The sequence below is a fragment of the Lynx canadensis genome, chromosome Y, assembly GCF_007474595.2.
Source record: "Lynx canadensis isolate LIC74 chromosome Y, mLynCan4.pri.v2, whole genome shotgun sequence".
Lineage (NCBI taxonomy): Eukaryota > Metazoa > Chordata > Mammalia > Carnivora > Felidae > Lynx > Lynx canadensis.
Genome location: NC_050200.1, coordinates 823963 through 841382, shown reverse-complemented (window position 1 = coordinate 841382; position 17420 = coordinate 823963). Strand labels below are relative to the sequence as shown.

Below are 17420 nucleotides of genomic sequence, written 5' to 3'. Positions count from 1 at the left end.
GGGGAAAGGAAAACATGTTGGTGAAAGGATACAAGATTCTGTCTTCACAGGATAAATAAGTTCAGGATATCTAATGTGCAACAGAATGACTACAGATAATACCGTATTTCACACTTGATATGCTGTGTATTGGTTTGTATACCTAAAATTTGCTGAGTGTGGATCTTAATTGTTCTCTCTTTAACACACACAAAAGTTAATTAACTATGTGGGTGACGTTAATTAGCTTGAATGTGGTAATTATTTCACAATGTGTATGTATACGAAAACACCATATTGTATACCTTAGGCTTATTTATCAGTTATCGCTCAGGAAACCCAAAAGAAAAAAGATGCACCAGAGAGCTCACTCACTCTCTCTGCTTCTTCATATACCAATGAAAAGCCATGTGAGATCATAGTGAAAAGGCAGTCATCTACAAGCTAGAGAGGCCTCACCACAAAACAATACAGCTGACACCATGGTCATGGACTTACTTACAGCCTCCTGCCCTGTGAGAAAATAAATGTCTGTTATTTAAGCCATCTAGTCTGTTATTTTGTTATCACAGCCAGAGTAGACTAATACAACATGTCAACAGAGCATGTTTCATTTTCGTTCACACTTCATTTTGCAAAATAACATTTCTGATTTTACTCATTTACACGTCTACTTAAATGGCATTTTGAAAAGTGTACTATAGGAGACATATCACCAGCAAGCACTGAAAGGAAAAGAAGTACAAAGTGAAGAGATGTGTTTGGAGTTTCAAAATTGACTGAAAGAAAATATGCAGCTGTACACATCCATATATTTTATTAAAAGCTCTCAGCTATTATTTATTCAAATATTGTTTCTGTCTCTTTCTCTTTCCTCTTCTTCTGGGACTTCTATTTTGCATATTGATGTAGTCCCTTGGCTACTTTACTTTAGTTCATTTTTTATTTTCTTCCATTTTTCAGACTAGCTAATAGCAAGGGACCTACCTCCAAGTTCACTGATTCTCTATACTGCTTATTCAAATGTGATAACAAGCTCCTTACGTGTACTTTTCAGTTTATGCCCTCTTTACCAGCGTGACATCTTTTTGGTTTCTTTTTGTAATTTATGTATCTTTACTGCCATTCATAATTTATCATAGTATTGTTTTGCTATTTTCATTTATCTCTTTGAGAACATAGTTGACTTAAAATCTTTCTCTAGAAATTCCAGTATCTGAGCTTCCTGTAGTTTGCATCCCTTTTTTGTATGACATAATTTTTGTTTCTTTGTACAGCAGGTTTATTTTTTGTTAAAAACTGGATATTGTAAATATGATAATGTGAATCTAATAGAAACAGATTCTCTGCCCTCTGCAGGGTTTTGTTGTTGTTGTTGCTGCTCATTCAGGGTTGTTGATTCTTTGAGGAACTGCTTCGCCAGGCTGCCCATGACTCTGCATTAGATTTCACTTTCCAGGTTTTCCTAGTTATTTTGTTGTTGTTGTTCTATGCTCTACCATCTTTTGCCTGAGATGCAGGTTGCGAGTATCTTTGTCTTTAGGTGCTTTCAACAAATGCCACCTCACAGTGTACCCTGCCCTCCTCTTAGATGGGCAAAACAAAGGTAAGGAGACCCTTGAGCTGATCCCTAAGGGGATCCACAAACAAGTCAAAACATGAAAGTACAGTTCTTTAACACTAAGATCCATATTTCTCGTTTGCACCAGAACTTGCAACAGGAATTTTATCTCCATTGCTGCCACTACACTGTAGATTGGATGACTATAGACAGGTAAGTTAAAAAGTCACGTGCGTTCTTACCAAAAATCAATAGCTTTTTTATTCGTTAAAGGTTCTATGGTATTTTGGGGTTTTTATTAGATTCAGGCTACATAAAACCCAATTCTGATGGTTTTTCTTTTCCAGTTCAATTACTGCTTTATTGGAAGTGTGGAATTTGGGAATGCCCTACCCCATGATATTTGGTTATATGTCTCCTTAACAACCTAGTGAATTTTTTATTTAACCTAGTCAGTGCATTTTACTGATGTTACAGACACTTTTTGAAATTTACTTTTGTCTAGCAAGGTTTTATTCTACACTGTTTTTATCTTATTCTGCACTATTTTATCAAAATAATTGACTATAAATGTACATGCTGTGAGGATTACAAAGACGACTAGGAACTGCTTTCTTAATTACAGATGAGAACAGAGAACGCAAAAAGCCATTCTTATGGTAAAGGTGGTAGATTAAGGGGAAATACTAGGTATTTTCTATTTCTGCAGCAAAAAAAGTCCATCTAGAATTAATGTTAGCTAGCCAAATGGATATTTGTAAAGAGCCTTCTTTACAATTATAGTAACTATGCCTAAGCCTTGGAGAGGAGTGTCTAAGAGATAGACCAAAAGTTTTCCTGCAACAGAACTCAAGAGAATGCAGCAGAAATCCCTTCTATAGAAACATAAGGAATACAGATTTATGAAGTTAGTCCTCCTTACTTATTATGGTTTTACTTTAAAAATGTTATTAGGGTATGCCAATGAACTTTATTTATTTTCAAAGAAATGTTAATGACCTTGAGGAATTTTCATATTACACTGGTGGAAAGTAGAATACAAGATGTAGTTTTTGTAACAAACTAATTATTATGTCCCTTCTTGAATTGCAGATTTTATATTAAAATGCTGATAACTATAAATTTAATTCAAAATTTTTATAGCATAGAAATTAGTAATTTTAACCCAAAGTCTAATATATATTGGACAGATTTTTTTCATTATTTAAAACTCAGTCACTTAATACAGGGGACATACAGGAAAATAGAAATCTGAAATACCCTTGTTGTATCTTTCCTTTTACTAAAAAAAAAAAAAAAAAAAAAAAGTACAATCAGTCTACTTGCTTATTGGGTAGGATATTTATAAGATAGTTACAACATTTCATTTGCTGTCTGCAAATAAAATCCAGTATGTCTGCACTTTATAGAAATAGTGTTTAAAATATACAAAGATAAATTCCTAGTTACAGTAGATTCTGCAAACTGAATATCATATCCTCCCAAAATGCCTTTTATACTTTAAAATATATACACACACACATTTCAATATATAAGATATAAAATATTCATGTTTTATATACACAAACATTTTGAGACATATATGTGGCTCTCAACTACAATTTCATTAGAGACTAATCTGTCTTGCAGTCTCAAAATGGAAATTAGTACTAACGACCATTAGTGCAGCGAAAAAATATATTTCTATTCCACCACTATTATTGGTAAATAATAGAATTAAGTTATTATATCAATTAAAAGATAATAACAAACACTTGCAAACTTTAAAAATTTCCGCACTACGTAAAAAAGGAATTATTTCTAAAAATCATTATTAATATTAGTTTTTATACTATTTCACCCAACTCAAGTTTACAAGGGATAAGAATACACCCTTAAATATCTTACAAGAAGCTTGAATAAAAAACTGCAGGATTAAATAAACATCTAATATGAATTCATCTGAAACTCAACCAAAATCTTTTTTTATAAATATTCTACAAAATTAGCAGTTAGAAACGCAATACCAAAATTATACTTTTTGTTAAATATTTATTGAAAACTTACTGTCTCTTAGAAGCTTAGTTATAAATTGTGTATATACCAGTAACTAAGATTCAAATTGTTCCTCTTTTAACAAAGCTATAGTTAAGGAGAGAAATTAACAAAGCAAAAATGTCTTAGATTATTAAAAAAAAAAATCCTGGGCACTTTCAGAACTTAAAAAGGTAACACAGAAGTAGAAAATAATTAAAATCTTGATAGTTTCATTCAGAAGCATGGGATAATGGCATCAACTAAAATGGAGAAACAGAAATGGAGAAAAATTAATACCACAAATTGGTAACAGCTGAAACGTAAAAGAAATGAGGGAAAGAATGTTTTAGATAGATAATATAAGAACTTATAGAAAAATGGTAGCAAAGGGATGAATTTGAGGAGTATAGTGATGTTCATTGGAACTTCCTACTTTCTCTGTATCTTAAGAAGCTCATGAGGTGAGTACTCACAGATGTTAACTAAATTTATTGTGCTTGTTATATAAATTTAATATATTTTGCAATATATACAAATATGTAGTCATTATATGTACACCTGAATCTAATATAATGTTTGTTGTATGTCAACTCTATCTCATTTAAAAAAAAAAAAAGAAACTCAAGAGGAAAAAAAGGATAGCAGACCTTTGATATGTAGTTCAGGGACCTAATGATGAATAGATTTGACTGATCACTTTGGAATGATACATGAAGAAAGAAAAGGGACCTCTGTCTGAATCACTGAGTACTCTAACAACTAGAGGTCTATAGGATAAGAACAAAGGATACTGATATGTTAGTAGGAAAATCAAATAAAAGTGGAATGGCATAACCTAAAGTTAAATAATATTTCAGAATGGATGATGGAGTCAGTTTTACAAAATGCACCTAATAGGTTTGGCAATGTGTGGCAAGTGAAAATGAAATTTAGCAACAAGGAGGTATGACATCAGGTACCAACCAATAGGGCAAAAGCTTGAATAAGGAAGAGTTACAAAGAAAAAAAAAAAAAGAAAGAAAGAAAATACCTTAAAAGGCTCAATGCATTGAAATCGTGTTATTCAGACAAATGAAGAAATAAGTGCAAGTGGGATATCTAGGACTGAGTAAGCATGCATAAAGAAAATAGAGAAAATAATCCCGTAGGTAGAAAAAAAACCGACGCAGCGAGCAAATAATAAGTAAGCAAATAAAGATCTTAAGCTATTAAATTTGAAGCAAACCTGAAGGGAATAAGCTTTAGACAGAAATAGAAAGACTATTTACAAATGCAGAAGATGTACAGTTTTGGTGGTGATTTCTCAGGAAAACAGAAACAAAAGAATTATGAATTAGGAAGTTGTCAGTGATGTCAGCAATATGCCAAATAAGAAAGCCCTCAACGTTAACAATTTGGCATCCATCCACAGACAAAAAACATCCTCATAAGAACTTCTGGATTCAAGTAAGAAATTACTACACCAAAGGAGTGACTGAGAAGAGCCCAAGGATGGGAAAAGCATTTTTGAGAAAGCAGGTTTGCATCTGGATGGCTGATTTGCTGATTGCTGTCCTGGCTATGACCCCCAGAAGCTCTCTTCCCTGGAGGATTCAGTTACAATTGTGTTTTGTTCTGGTCCTGTCACCAACACCTTATGCCAAGGGTTCCAAGAGGAGTCAGCCCACCTATGCATCAGGTAATTGATATACAGACTTTGGTCCTGGTTGTAGACATAAAAATAGCCTATGAACCAGCGCCAGGCTATGTTGGCCATGTCTGGGACGTACTGGAGCTACGTCCACCCAACTCAGTCAGACTGTTTTTGTGAAAGGGTCCAATGGCTGGATTAAAGCATGTCCCAGTCAGTCTGTAAACACTCTTGCTGTTACAGGAACCTAGAAAGAGACATTCCCATCTGCATCCCTAGAGATCCTGAAAGGACACTACTTGCAGCTCCAGACCCTCTAATCTTGGTCAGGGATTACTTCAGCCCACCCAGTGACATGGCAGAGGACACACCATCTGTCCTTCCAGCGAAGATCTACACACTGCAAGCTGTGCTGTAGAACTTGAGATAGCCCTTTGGTTCAGACCCAGTCCCTCCCAGCCATGGTCTAAAACCAATCCCGTCCTGCCAAGAACATGCACTAACCAGGGAGCAGACCTCCCAGAAGCCTGGTGAGAGCCATACTCATCTGCATACCTGGTTGTAGGCCCACTGTTTGAAGTCCTACCTGTGGACCCTGAGTGGACCCTTTCCCAGCACCATGCCACTGAACAACATACTTGATGTATGTCATCCACTCATGCATCATAATGGGTCCAAGCTCATCTTAACCCCTCACAGCAAGCCTGCCAACCATGAACCCAGTGCTGACCTTGCAATAGCCTTAACTGGCTCCAGTGCAGAACAACTACAATTTCAGAAGAAATCCCATCAGTTGGGGACAGGACAGGCAAAAGGTCTTACCTCCTAATACCAGTCTAGGAAGGTTGTAAGAGGTATCTACTCTTTCACATGCATACATACCAGTAAAAGGCTACATGGATCACAAATATCCCAGTCACATAAGACAAAAGAAAGTAATAAATCTCCATTTACTGAACTCAAAGAAATGGAGGTATATACTTTCCTGTCAAATAATTCAAATAATCAACTTTTAAGAAACAGAATGAAATCCAACAGGCAGAAAACTAAATGAAATCAGGAAAACAATACCTAAAAAAAAGAGAAGTATTGTATTTTATAATAAAATTATTATAAAGATCATTAAAAGCCCTTGTTTCTTAATAAATAGAAACCATTTTTTAAAAAGCAGCCCACAGAAATCCTGGAACTGAACAATACAATCACAAAACTGAAAAATTCATTAGGGCTTCATAGAAGAGTAGAACATGCGGAAGAAATCAGCAAAATGAAACAAAGACTGTGTGAAAAATCTCGAAAGTGGAAACAAGTTAAAAGAGTGAAGAAAACCTACTTGAATTACGGGACGCCATAGAGTAAACAAACCCATCACATCAAGGGATTCAGAAGGAGAAGACGATAAGAAAGGGATGGAAACTCACTTCAAGACAATACCTGAAAACTTCCCAAATCTTGAAATAGATATAGGAAGCTCGAAGGACCCTAAAGAAGATTACTGTTAAACACATAATTATCAAAGTATTGACTCATGGGAAGTAATTTTGAAAGCAGCAAGGAAAACACGAGTCATTACATACTGATCAGACTATCAGTGGGTTTTGTCTGGAACAAAATAGTAGGCCAGGCCAAAGTGGGAGACACTCAAAGTGCTAAAAGAACCCCAACACTGACAAACAAAAATAATCTACTCAGCAAAACTGTCCTTCAGAAATACAGATGAGCTAATATTCTTCTCAAGTGCTTACAGAACATTCCCAGGATAGATCACATGTTGGGCCGCAATGCAAGCCGTAACAAATTTACAAGAGTAAATCGCATGTACTACCTTTACTAACCACAATGTTCTGAAACTTGAAATCAATAATGAGTAAAACTGAAAATGTCCTAATACATAAAGTTAAACATACCACTGAACAGTGGATCAAAGAAGTCCAAAGAGCCATTTGGAAGTATCCTTGGATAAACAGAAATGAAAATAGAACATGTCACAATTTTTAGAATATAGCAAAAGTAGCTCCAAAAGAGAATTTGGGGGGCAATAAATGCCTATATAAAGAAAAAAAAATGTCAAATAAACAACGTATCTTTATACCTCAAAGACCAGGGGGAAACTTTTAAGCCCACAGAGTAGAAGGAAGAAAATAATGATTAGAGCAGTAACAATTAAATAGAGACTACAACAACAATTACAAAATACAGGTCCAAGAGTTTGTTTTGGGGAAAAATAATAAAATTGACAAACATATAGCTAGACAACCATGAAAAAAATAAATTCAATACATAAGATTTTAAGTTAAAGAAGAAAAACCGCAACTGAAACCAGGCCAACACAAGTTATCATATAGAGACAACTATGAATAATTATACCCTAACAAATTGTGTGACTTAAGAAACTAAAAAAATCCCCCCAAATACATAACCAACCAAGACCGAGTCATGAAGAAACAAAATACATGAGAAGATCAATACCACCCTAAGAGATTGAAGCAGTACTCAAAACCTTCCCTTTAAAAAAGTCCTAAAACAGATGGTTTCACTGGTGAACTCTATCAAACCCTGAAAAAAGAATTACCACCAATCTCTAATAAACTCTTCTCAAAAAAGCGAAGAGGAGTGAACGCTTCCAAGTGTTATAAGGCCAGCATAACCTGATACCAAAGTCAGGTAAAGATACAACCAGAAAAGAAAACTACAGGCTAATCCCTGAAAATACAGACACAATGATTCTCAACAAATTTAACCAAACCTAACTCAACAGCACATTAAAGGCGTCATACACAGTAATCAAATGGGACAGCTCCTTGGAATGCAAAGGTAGTTTAATATTATAAATGCATAAAATTGACACACACACCAGTGGAATGCAGAAGTGTTTGTTTGACAGATCAAACTTTCTGATGAGCCCTGTGTGTTAATTATTCTTCAAGAAAGGTTTACAGATTTGGCAACGATTTTTTTTTGGATATGATACCAGAAACACAAGCAACAAAAGCAAACATGAACAGGTGAGGCTATATCACACTAAAAAAGCTTCTGCACACAGACTTCAACAGAGTGAAAAATAATGAGAATGAGAGAAAAATGGTAGCCGACCATATATCAGATCCAGGGTTAATATCCCAAACATACAAAGAACCTACACAACTCAACAGCAAAAAAATCAATTAATCTGATTAAAAAATGGGCCAAAGACCTTATTAGATTTTTTTTCTGTAGAAGATAGATAAATGGCCAGCAGGTACATGAACAGATATTCAATACAGCTAATCATCAAATACAAGTCGAAACCACAGGGAGATATTACCTTGCACATGTTAGAATATCAGTTACCAAAAAGAGATAACAAGTCTTGACAGTGTGGATAAAAAGGAACCCGTGAGGGCTGCTGGTGGGAATGTAGCTTGGTAGAACTGTTTCCCATTGTGGGAAAACGTCATAGAGATTTCTCAAAAAAAAAAAAATCATATAATCTAGGAGTCCCACTTCAGGGCATATATATAAAGGCAATTAAATCACTATCTTAAAGGGATATCTGCCCCACCCCCACCATGTTCATTCCATTATTATTCTCAATAGGCAATGAATGAAACTACCTAAGTTCATTCGTGGTTAAACAGAGTAAGAAATGTGATATATATATACACAGACAATGGATATTACTGAGTCATAAAAAAGGTATTCCTGCAATTTGTGACAACATGGAATAAGCTTGTGGGCATTACATTAAGCGCAGTAAGTCGGAGAGAGAAAGATAATGTATGATTTCACTTATACACGAAATCTAAAAATGCCATAGAAAAGAAATTAGATTCATGGTTGACAAGTGTAGGGGATGGGAAAAGGGTGTAAATGTTGGTGAAAGAGTGCAAACTTCCCATTATAGGATGTATGAATTCCAGGGATCTAATGTACAGAATAGCGACATAACAATCTAGTGTAACATAACTTAATAATACAGTTAGCAGTATGTGTTGCATACTTTGAAGTTGCTAAGACAGGAAATCTTCTATGTTTTCACTGTACACACACAAAATTGGTAATTATGAGAGGTAATGGACATATTAACTAACCAGTGGTAATCATCTTAATATATATGTATATAAAATCATTACATTGTGCACCTTAAACCTACACAATGTTATATGTCAATTATATCTTAATAAAAATGGGGAAATGCATCAGAGACTTTGGTGTAAGAAAACTGAAACTGTCAAACTCCTTGAGAAAACAGGGAACAAGCTTCTTGATATTCACCTTGGGAATGATTTCTTAATTATGATATCAAAAGATCAGGTAACAAAATAAAAAATAAGTTGAAGTTAAACTGACAATCCTCTGCATAGTAAATGGCACAATTAACAAAATGAAAAGGCAACCTACAGGATGATATATTTGCAAGCCATATAGGTGATAAAAGGCTAACACCCAGTATATAAGGAACTCCAAAAACTCAACAGCAAAAATGCCAATAACCCAATAAAGAAATGGTCAAAGGAACTGAGTAGACATTTCTCCAGAGAAAAATTTAGCCAATGGATACAGGGAAAACTGCTCAACGTTATTAGTCATCAGGGAAATATAAATCAAAGCCACAATGAGCTATTACATCATACTGGTTTGACTGGCCATTATCAAAAACACAAGAGCTAACAAGTGTTGGCAAGGGAAACAGAACACTTATGCGCTGTGGGTGGGAATGTAAATTGGTGAGAAAACAGTACAGAAGTTCCTCAGATATTTTTGAGTGGAACTATTGTATGATCCAGAAAATCTCCTTTGGCTATTTATCTGAAGGAAACAAAAACAGACTCTAAAAGGTATCTGGACCTCCATTTTCACTGATGGATGAATGGATAAAAAAAAAATTGTATATGAGTCAGTCATAAGAGAGAAGAAAATCCTGCCATTTGCAACACAGATGAAACTTGAGGGCATCATATTAGGTAAAATAAGTCATACAGGTAAAAATAAACATTGTGTGACCTCATATTTATGTGCAATCTAAAAAAAAAAAAAAAACAGCTGCTACACAGCTGCAGAACAGAATTTGGTTGCCACTGGCTGAGGGCTGAGAGAAGTGAGGAGATATTCATCAAAGATATTCATCTAGTTATAGAGGAGTAAGTTCTGGGGATCTAACATTCAGCATGTCCATAGTTGACAATGCTGTATCATATACTTGGAAGTTATTAAAAGAGTAGATCTTACAGCACATATTGCAAAAACTGTGATTATCTGAGGTGGTGAAGGTATTAAATAACCTAACCATACTAATCATTTTGTAACATACAGGTGTATCAAATCATCACTTTTAATACTTTATTTTTTTTTTAATTTTTTTTTCCAACGTTTATTTATTTTTGGGACAGAGAGAGACAGAGCATGAACAGGGGAGGCGCAGAGAGAGAGGGAGACACAGAATCGGAAACAGGCTCCAGGCTCTGAGCCATCAGCCCAGAGCCTGACGCGGGGCTCGAACTCACGGACCGCGAGATCGTGACCTGGCTGAAGTCGGACGCTTAACCGACTGCGCCACCCAGGCGCCCCTAATACTTTAAAGTCACACAATGTTATATGTGTATTTCGATAAAGCCAGGAAAAATTAAAATAGAGAAGAAAAAGAAGCTTATTGTCTCCATTTTTTGGTAGAGAACATATAAATTACTGGATTTTCAAATCACATTAATCTTTAGAGTTCTTGATCCCAAAAGCTATTGCTTTCCCAAGAATAAAGGAAACAAAGCAGTCAAAAGGATATATAAGTTTTACTAATGTTCAATGTACATTACGGCAAGCCTACTTTTATCTTAATTCATTCGGACACGACCTTTTCTTTTCATGTTTTAAGACATTCAATATAGTACTGCTCTTTTGATAAAGTTCTTTTTGGTATAGCTGAAGACCATCAGCTAGCTACCTTGAACTAATATAAGTAATATCCTCACAAATAAGGTGTCTCTTTCTGGTTGTTCTTATCTTAAAAACAATACAAAGTGAAACCTGTTTTAATACCAGTTTTGAAGGGTTAATGTTCACAAAGAACAATTTGCTAGGCTGTAAACACTCTTGCCCTAATTAAACACACATGTTCTAAAGACATACTAGATGAAAACAGATGTTTATTTGTCCTACTATGTCTCGGACATAGTAGGATTTTTTACTTTGGTGTGCTAATTCTGTAAGTAGAGTTGAGAAGATAAACATTTGTACTTCCTTGAACATACCGATAGCATTCAAAGTACTATAGAGTCACAGAAGAATAATCAATTTTATTAGCAACAGCTTACAAGCTTTGCCTTTATAGAAAGAATATACTATGCCATATACTATGGCTGATCATTGGGAGTATCTTAATAAAGGTCACATTTAGTATGTTTCCTCATTTTTCTATGGCAGTCCATTTCTTAATGAATACCATACCCTCTTAAATGAAAAATACCCAGTCTGACTCCAGAAGTGATGGTAAATTATCAGCTGCTTATTTTTATTCACTTAATTGACTTTTCTCTAGACTTTATGTAAAATTATGCTTTAGGAAGATTTTCAGTGTGTTCTGGTAATAGAGAGAGAGGGAGAGGGAGAGAATCCCAAGCAGTCTCCGCACTGACAGTGCACAGCCCAGTGCGGAGCTTGAACCCACCAACAGTGAGATCATGATCTGAGTTGAAGTCCAGCACTTAATTAACTGAGCCCCCCAGACTCTCCAGCTGCATTTCTATACAATAATGAAACAGCAGAAAAAGAAATAAAAGAATCTATCCCATTTATAATTTCACCAAAACAATAAGATACCTAGGAGTAAACCTAACCAAAGGGTAAAATTACAGAACACCTCTGAAAGAAGTTAAGAGGACCCAAGGAAATGGGGGGAAATTCTATGGTTGATGATTTGGAAAAATAAACATTGTTCATATGTCTATACTACACACAGAAATCTAGAAATTTCATGCGAAGTCTATCAAAACACCAGCAGCATTTTCACAGAGTTAGAACAAAAAAAAAAAAATGTTACCACAAAAAGCCCCAAACAGCCAAAGCAATCCTGGAAAAGACAGACAAAGTGGGAGGCATACAAGTCTGGATTTCAAGATATATTACAAAGTTGTAGTCATCAAGACACTATGATACGGGCATAAAATAGAAAACCCAGAAGTGGACCCACAACTTAATGGTCAGTGCATCTTCGATAAAACATATCCAGGGCCAAAAACACAATCTCTTTAGGAAATGGCGCTGGCAAAATTGGACAGTGACATGAAGAGCAAAACTAGACCAACTTTCTTACACCATCTATAAAAATAAATTCAAAGTGGATGAAAGACCCAAGTGTGCGTCAGGAAACTATTAAAATCCTAGTGGAGGGGCGCCTGGGTGGCTCAGTCAGTTGGGCGTCTGACTTTGGCTGAGGTCCTTGTCTCGTGGTTCATGAGTTCCGGCCCCACGTCAGGCTCTGTGCTGACAGCTCAGAGTCTGGAGCCTGCTTCGGATTCGGTGTCTCCTTCTCTCTCTGCACCCCCCACCTCCCCGCCTCAAAAATAAATAAACACTAAAAAAATTGTTTTTTAAATAATAATAATAAAAAAAATCCTAGTGGAGTACACAAGCAGCAACCTCTTTGATCTCAACCTAAGCAAGTTCTTATTAGACACATTGCCAGAGGCAAGGGAAACAAAAGCAAAAATGAACTAGTGTTACCTGATCAACATAAAAAGTTTCTGCACAGCGAAGGAAACAGTCAACAAAACTAAAAGGCAACTGATGGAATGGGAGAAGATATTTACAAATGGGAGAAGATGTTGGATAAAGGGTTGGTATCCAAAATCTATAAAGAACTTTATTAAATCTATAAAGAACTTTAGTAAAGTCAACAAACAAATAATCCGGTTAAGAAATGGGAAAAAGACATGAGTAGACACTTTTCCAACGAAGACATCCAGATGCGCAACAGACACATGAAAAGATGCTCAACATCACTCATCATAGGAAAATACAAGTCAAAACCACAATGAGATACCTCTTCACACCTGTTTGAGTGGCTAAAATGAACAACAGAGGAAACAATAGATGTGACAAGGTTTCAGAGAAAGGGAGAACCCTCCTTACACTGTTGGTAGAAAAGCAAATTGCTACAGCCACTCTAGACAATAGTATCAGGGTCCACAAAAAGTTAAAAATAGAATTACCCTACAATCCAGCAATTGCACTACTAGGTATTTACCCAAAGGATACAAAATGCTGATTCGAACGGGTACATGCTCCCATTGTTTATAGCATTATCAACATTAGCCAAAATGGGGCGCCTGGGTGGCGCAGTCGGTTAAGCGTCCGACTTCAGCCAGGTCACGATCTCGCGGTCCGTGAGTTCGAGCCCCGCGTCGGGCTCTGGGCTGATGGCTCAGAGCCTGGAGCCTGTTTCCGATTCTGTGTCTCCCTCTCTCTCTGCCCCTCCCCCGTTCATGCTCTGTCTCTCTCTGTTCCAAAAATAAATAAACGTTTTAAAAAAAAAAACAAAAACAAAAAAAAAACATTAGCCAAACTATGGAGAGAGCCCAATTGTCTATCGACTGATGAATGGATAAAGAAGAGAAAGAAGTGGATAAAGAATAAAGAAACGGATAAAGAAGTCTGTATCAGAAAGAATGAAATCTTAGGGGCACCTGGGTGGCTCAGTCCGTTGAGCATCCGACTCTGGGCAGGTCATGATCTCAGCGTTCTTGGGTTCGAACCCTGCATCAGGCTCTGTGCTAACAGCTAAGAGCCTGGCGCCTACTTTGGATTCTGTGTCTCCCTCATTCTCTGCCCCTCCCATGCTCACACTCTGTTGCCCTCTGTCTCTGAAAAATAAAATGTTGAAAAAAATTTTTTAGAATGAATGAAATCTTGGATTTGCAATGATGTGGATGGAGCCAGAGTATATTAAGCTAAGCAAAATAAGTCATTCAGAGAAAGACAAATACCACGTGATTTCATCCACACGTGGAATTTAGGAAACAAAACCAATGACCGTATGGGAAGAGGCAGGAAAGAGAGAGGCGGGGAAGCAAACCATAAGTGACTCCTAAAGATAGAGCACAACCTGAGGGTTGATGGAGGGAGGCGGTGGGGTGGGCTAGCTGGATGATGAATATTACGGAGGGCATCTGTTGTGATGAGCACTGAGTTTAGTGATGAATCACTAAATTCTACTCCTTAAACCAATATTACATCGTATTATTGTGTTATACTATATATTAACTAACAAGAATTTAAATAAAAAAATAAATTTAAAGAAAAATTTGAGAAAAATGAGATATGTTTATGAAATATATATTAAGCCCCTAATAGATGCTACCTTTTATTGTTACTATAGTTTTTAAATGTTTGTAGAGTTTTATGGTGAATATGTTTTTATTTTTTGTTGTTTATGCATGGCCCTTTTTTTTTTTTAAGTGATATGGTCAACCAAACCTAAATCAGCTCAAATAAATGAATGCCCCCAAATCACTTAGTATTGTTGCCTGATTAACATTTTGACAATGGGGTCTTTTTTTAGTACATTTGAAAACCCAAACTGTAAAGCTGGCTAAAATTAATTCCATAAAAATGATAATTTTCATGCAAATCATCATAGTAAACAAAAGTGATTTGGAAATTGACTGCCTAATTGTATATTAGTATGCCAGTTTCAGCTACATTTCAAAGATGTCTTAAGAATCTACAATTAAATATTAGATGTCATCAAAATACGTGGCAAATTTACAATGTTGTTTTTCATGATGTTTCTGTGTGCTCTGTCACCATTTCTCATTCCGTTATTCTATCCGTTAGGTAAGGTTATATTTACTCATAATTATTTAAAATAAAAATCCTAATGGATGACTTTTAAAAACATGATAAAGACCAAAATGTGATTAAGTGCATTTAAAAAACAGAAGAAACAACTGACTTGTTCCTATCTGTATTTTTTCAAAACTATCATTAACTTAAAATTGATGGCTACCACATACTAATAATTTCAAGTGTATGAAAACTAAGCAAAACTAAAAGGGGAAAATTCTCACTAAAGGAATAATAATTAATACATCCTTAAACTTGTTTATATAATATTCACATTCAATTTGCTTATCTGAAACAGTGGACAAAAAATATTTACTATCACTTACCTCACTAGAGGTCCTAAAAGCGGAAGATGCCCCAAAAGTAATGCAGCCATATTCCTGGTCAAATCCTTCTTGAAAAACATAAGGGTAACTTGATCCAAAACTGCTCCCACAATAATGAAGCCAATGGTCAATGACATCCAGAGTTTGTCATTATTCTTTCAATAAATATCACACATACACAAGGCAGAAGCAGCCTCACCACAGTACAGAACAGTTGAGAAGAGAATGCCAAATGGAAAGTTTACATGAGGGCTGTGGCCAAGGACCATTCCTTCTCCCAAAGATGGAATTTCACCTGCTCTTTCTTCATCAGGCCTTTCAAACACTGTCTTCATTCTGGAGGTTCTGGCTGTCAAAACTCTTCCTCTAAGTTAATCCAGTATAGTTTAGTATCCAATCCAAATAGATGCTGTACAATTCAATATTCACAGAAAATGTGCAAGATGTAAATGCATCACTGATCATAAGAGAATTATTTATTTGGTTTAAGAAATGTTGAACTGAGTTGAATTTATTATTATTATTATTATTTATTATTATTATTATTCAGAATATTATTCAGAATCTTACTCTTCAGAAAACAATGTATACACAAATAGTCAATCACACTTCTATGAGTCATAAAATCACCTGTTAACATCCGTATGATACTCTTACCTCTAAGAAGTATGCAAGAACAATTCATTTCTCATGACTTTTTTTCTTTTTTGTGCCTTTCAGCCAATGCCTAAAACTGAAGACATCCCCCCAAAATAAACGGCACAGATCTATCCTGAATCCACTCATAATAACACTAAGAAAACTATCCAACAGATATTCCTGATCAAGGAGACACAAAATGGTAAGCCCTTTTAGCTCATTTACTTTAGACTTTGGTCATTTTCCACTTGAAATCCTATTTCTTTGTTTGGTTCAACTCTATGGAAATCAAGAATTTTAATTTTAAAATTAACCCTAAGATTTATATAATAATTGGTATTTTAAGATTAATTAAATATTTGGAAAATTATCAATTCATGTTACAATTTAAAATAGTAAAACCCAGAGCTTTCAGGGCAATACTAAGTCTCAACTCTCTTTCTGGAAAGTGAAAAGTTTATTTTAAATTGTATTTGAACAAATTATAAGAGAAATAATACTGATACACTGTGAAGGAGAATTAACATCAACTCTTTCAGAAGAGATATAAAAAAGTGAAAAAGAATAAAATGAAAGGTAATAAATCAAAGTAAATATTAGAAGAGACATTTTATAATGGAACATTGTTTCTAATTAAAAATTATTACTAATGAAATGAGAACCCACAGATTGAATTTTAAAACTCAATGCAAGTCTCTACAGGGATGATTTTTATCACATAGAGGCTGTTGCTTGTTTGTTAAAATAAATAATAAGAAAACTGAAGCTGGAAGAAGAAAACAAAAGAAAACTGAAAGTATTAATAAGAGAAATGGGAAGAAAAGAAGTGTTATCTATTTTACTTTAACTTGGCAAAACTTTTATTATCCTTTAGAAAGAAAGTTCACAGGGTGCCTAGATGGCTCACTTAACCTAGGTGGTTAGATGTCCAACTTTGGCTCAGGTCATGACCTCACAGTTTGTGAGTTTGAGCCCCAGATCAGGCTCTGTGCTGACAGCTCAGAGCCTGGAGCCTGCTTCAGATTCTATGTCTCCCTCTCATTCTGACCCTCCCCCACTTTACATTCTTTCTCTGCCTGTCTCTCTCTCGAGAATAAATAAACATTAAAAAAAAAAACTTAGAAGGAAAATTCTCAGAATTTTGTCCTAGAATGTGTTTACAATTAAATTATACAAGGAAGTTTCCCTAAGAGAAACTATTATAATACGGCTTTTGTCTTCTAATATTATTTTCCGTAGCAAATATTAGTTTGCTGTTACATTAGCCTGGTCTCCTTACCTTTTAATTGTAAGACGAGTAAATTATTCCTTCTTCAGATCTTCAATACGAAGTTTAGTATACTTTTCTCTTTGGAATCTAGATATTCTTCCAAGTATTCAGTAGTATCATACTATGTTTTTTTTTTAATATCTTTATGAAAAATTATTTGGAATTGTTGCCATTTCTTAAATT

The 17420-nt window shown here is 35.2% G+C and overlaps 1 long non-coding RNA gene across 1 annotated transcript; it reads left to right on the top strand.

Annotated features, from left to right (window-relative positions):
* The first annotated feature begins 1496 nt into the window (after positions 1–1496).
* LOC115508051 lies at positions 1497–16155 on the top strand. The gene is made up of 3 exons (XR_003966920.1): positions 1497–1585; positions 1689–1753; positions 16049–16155. It is a non-coding gene; the product is annotated as an uncharacterized LOC115508051 (long non-coding RNA).
* Positions 16156–17420: the final 1265 nt, after the last annotated feature.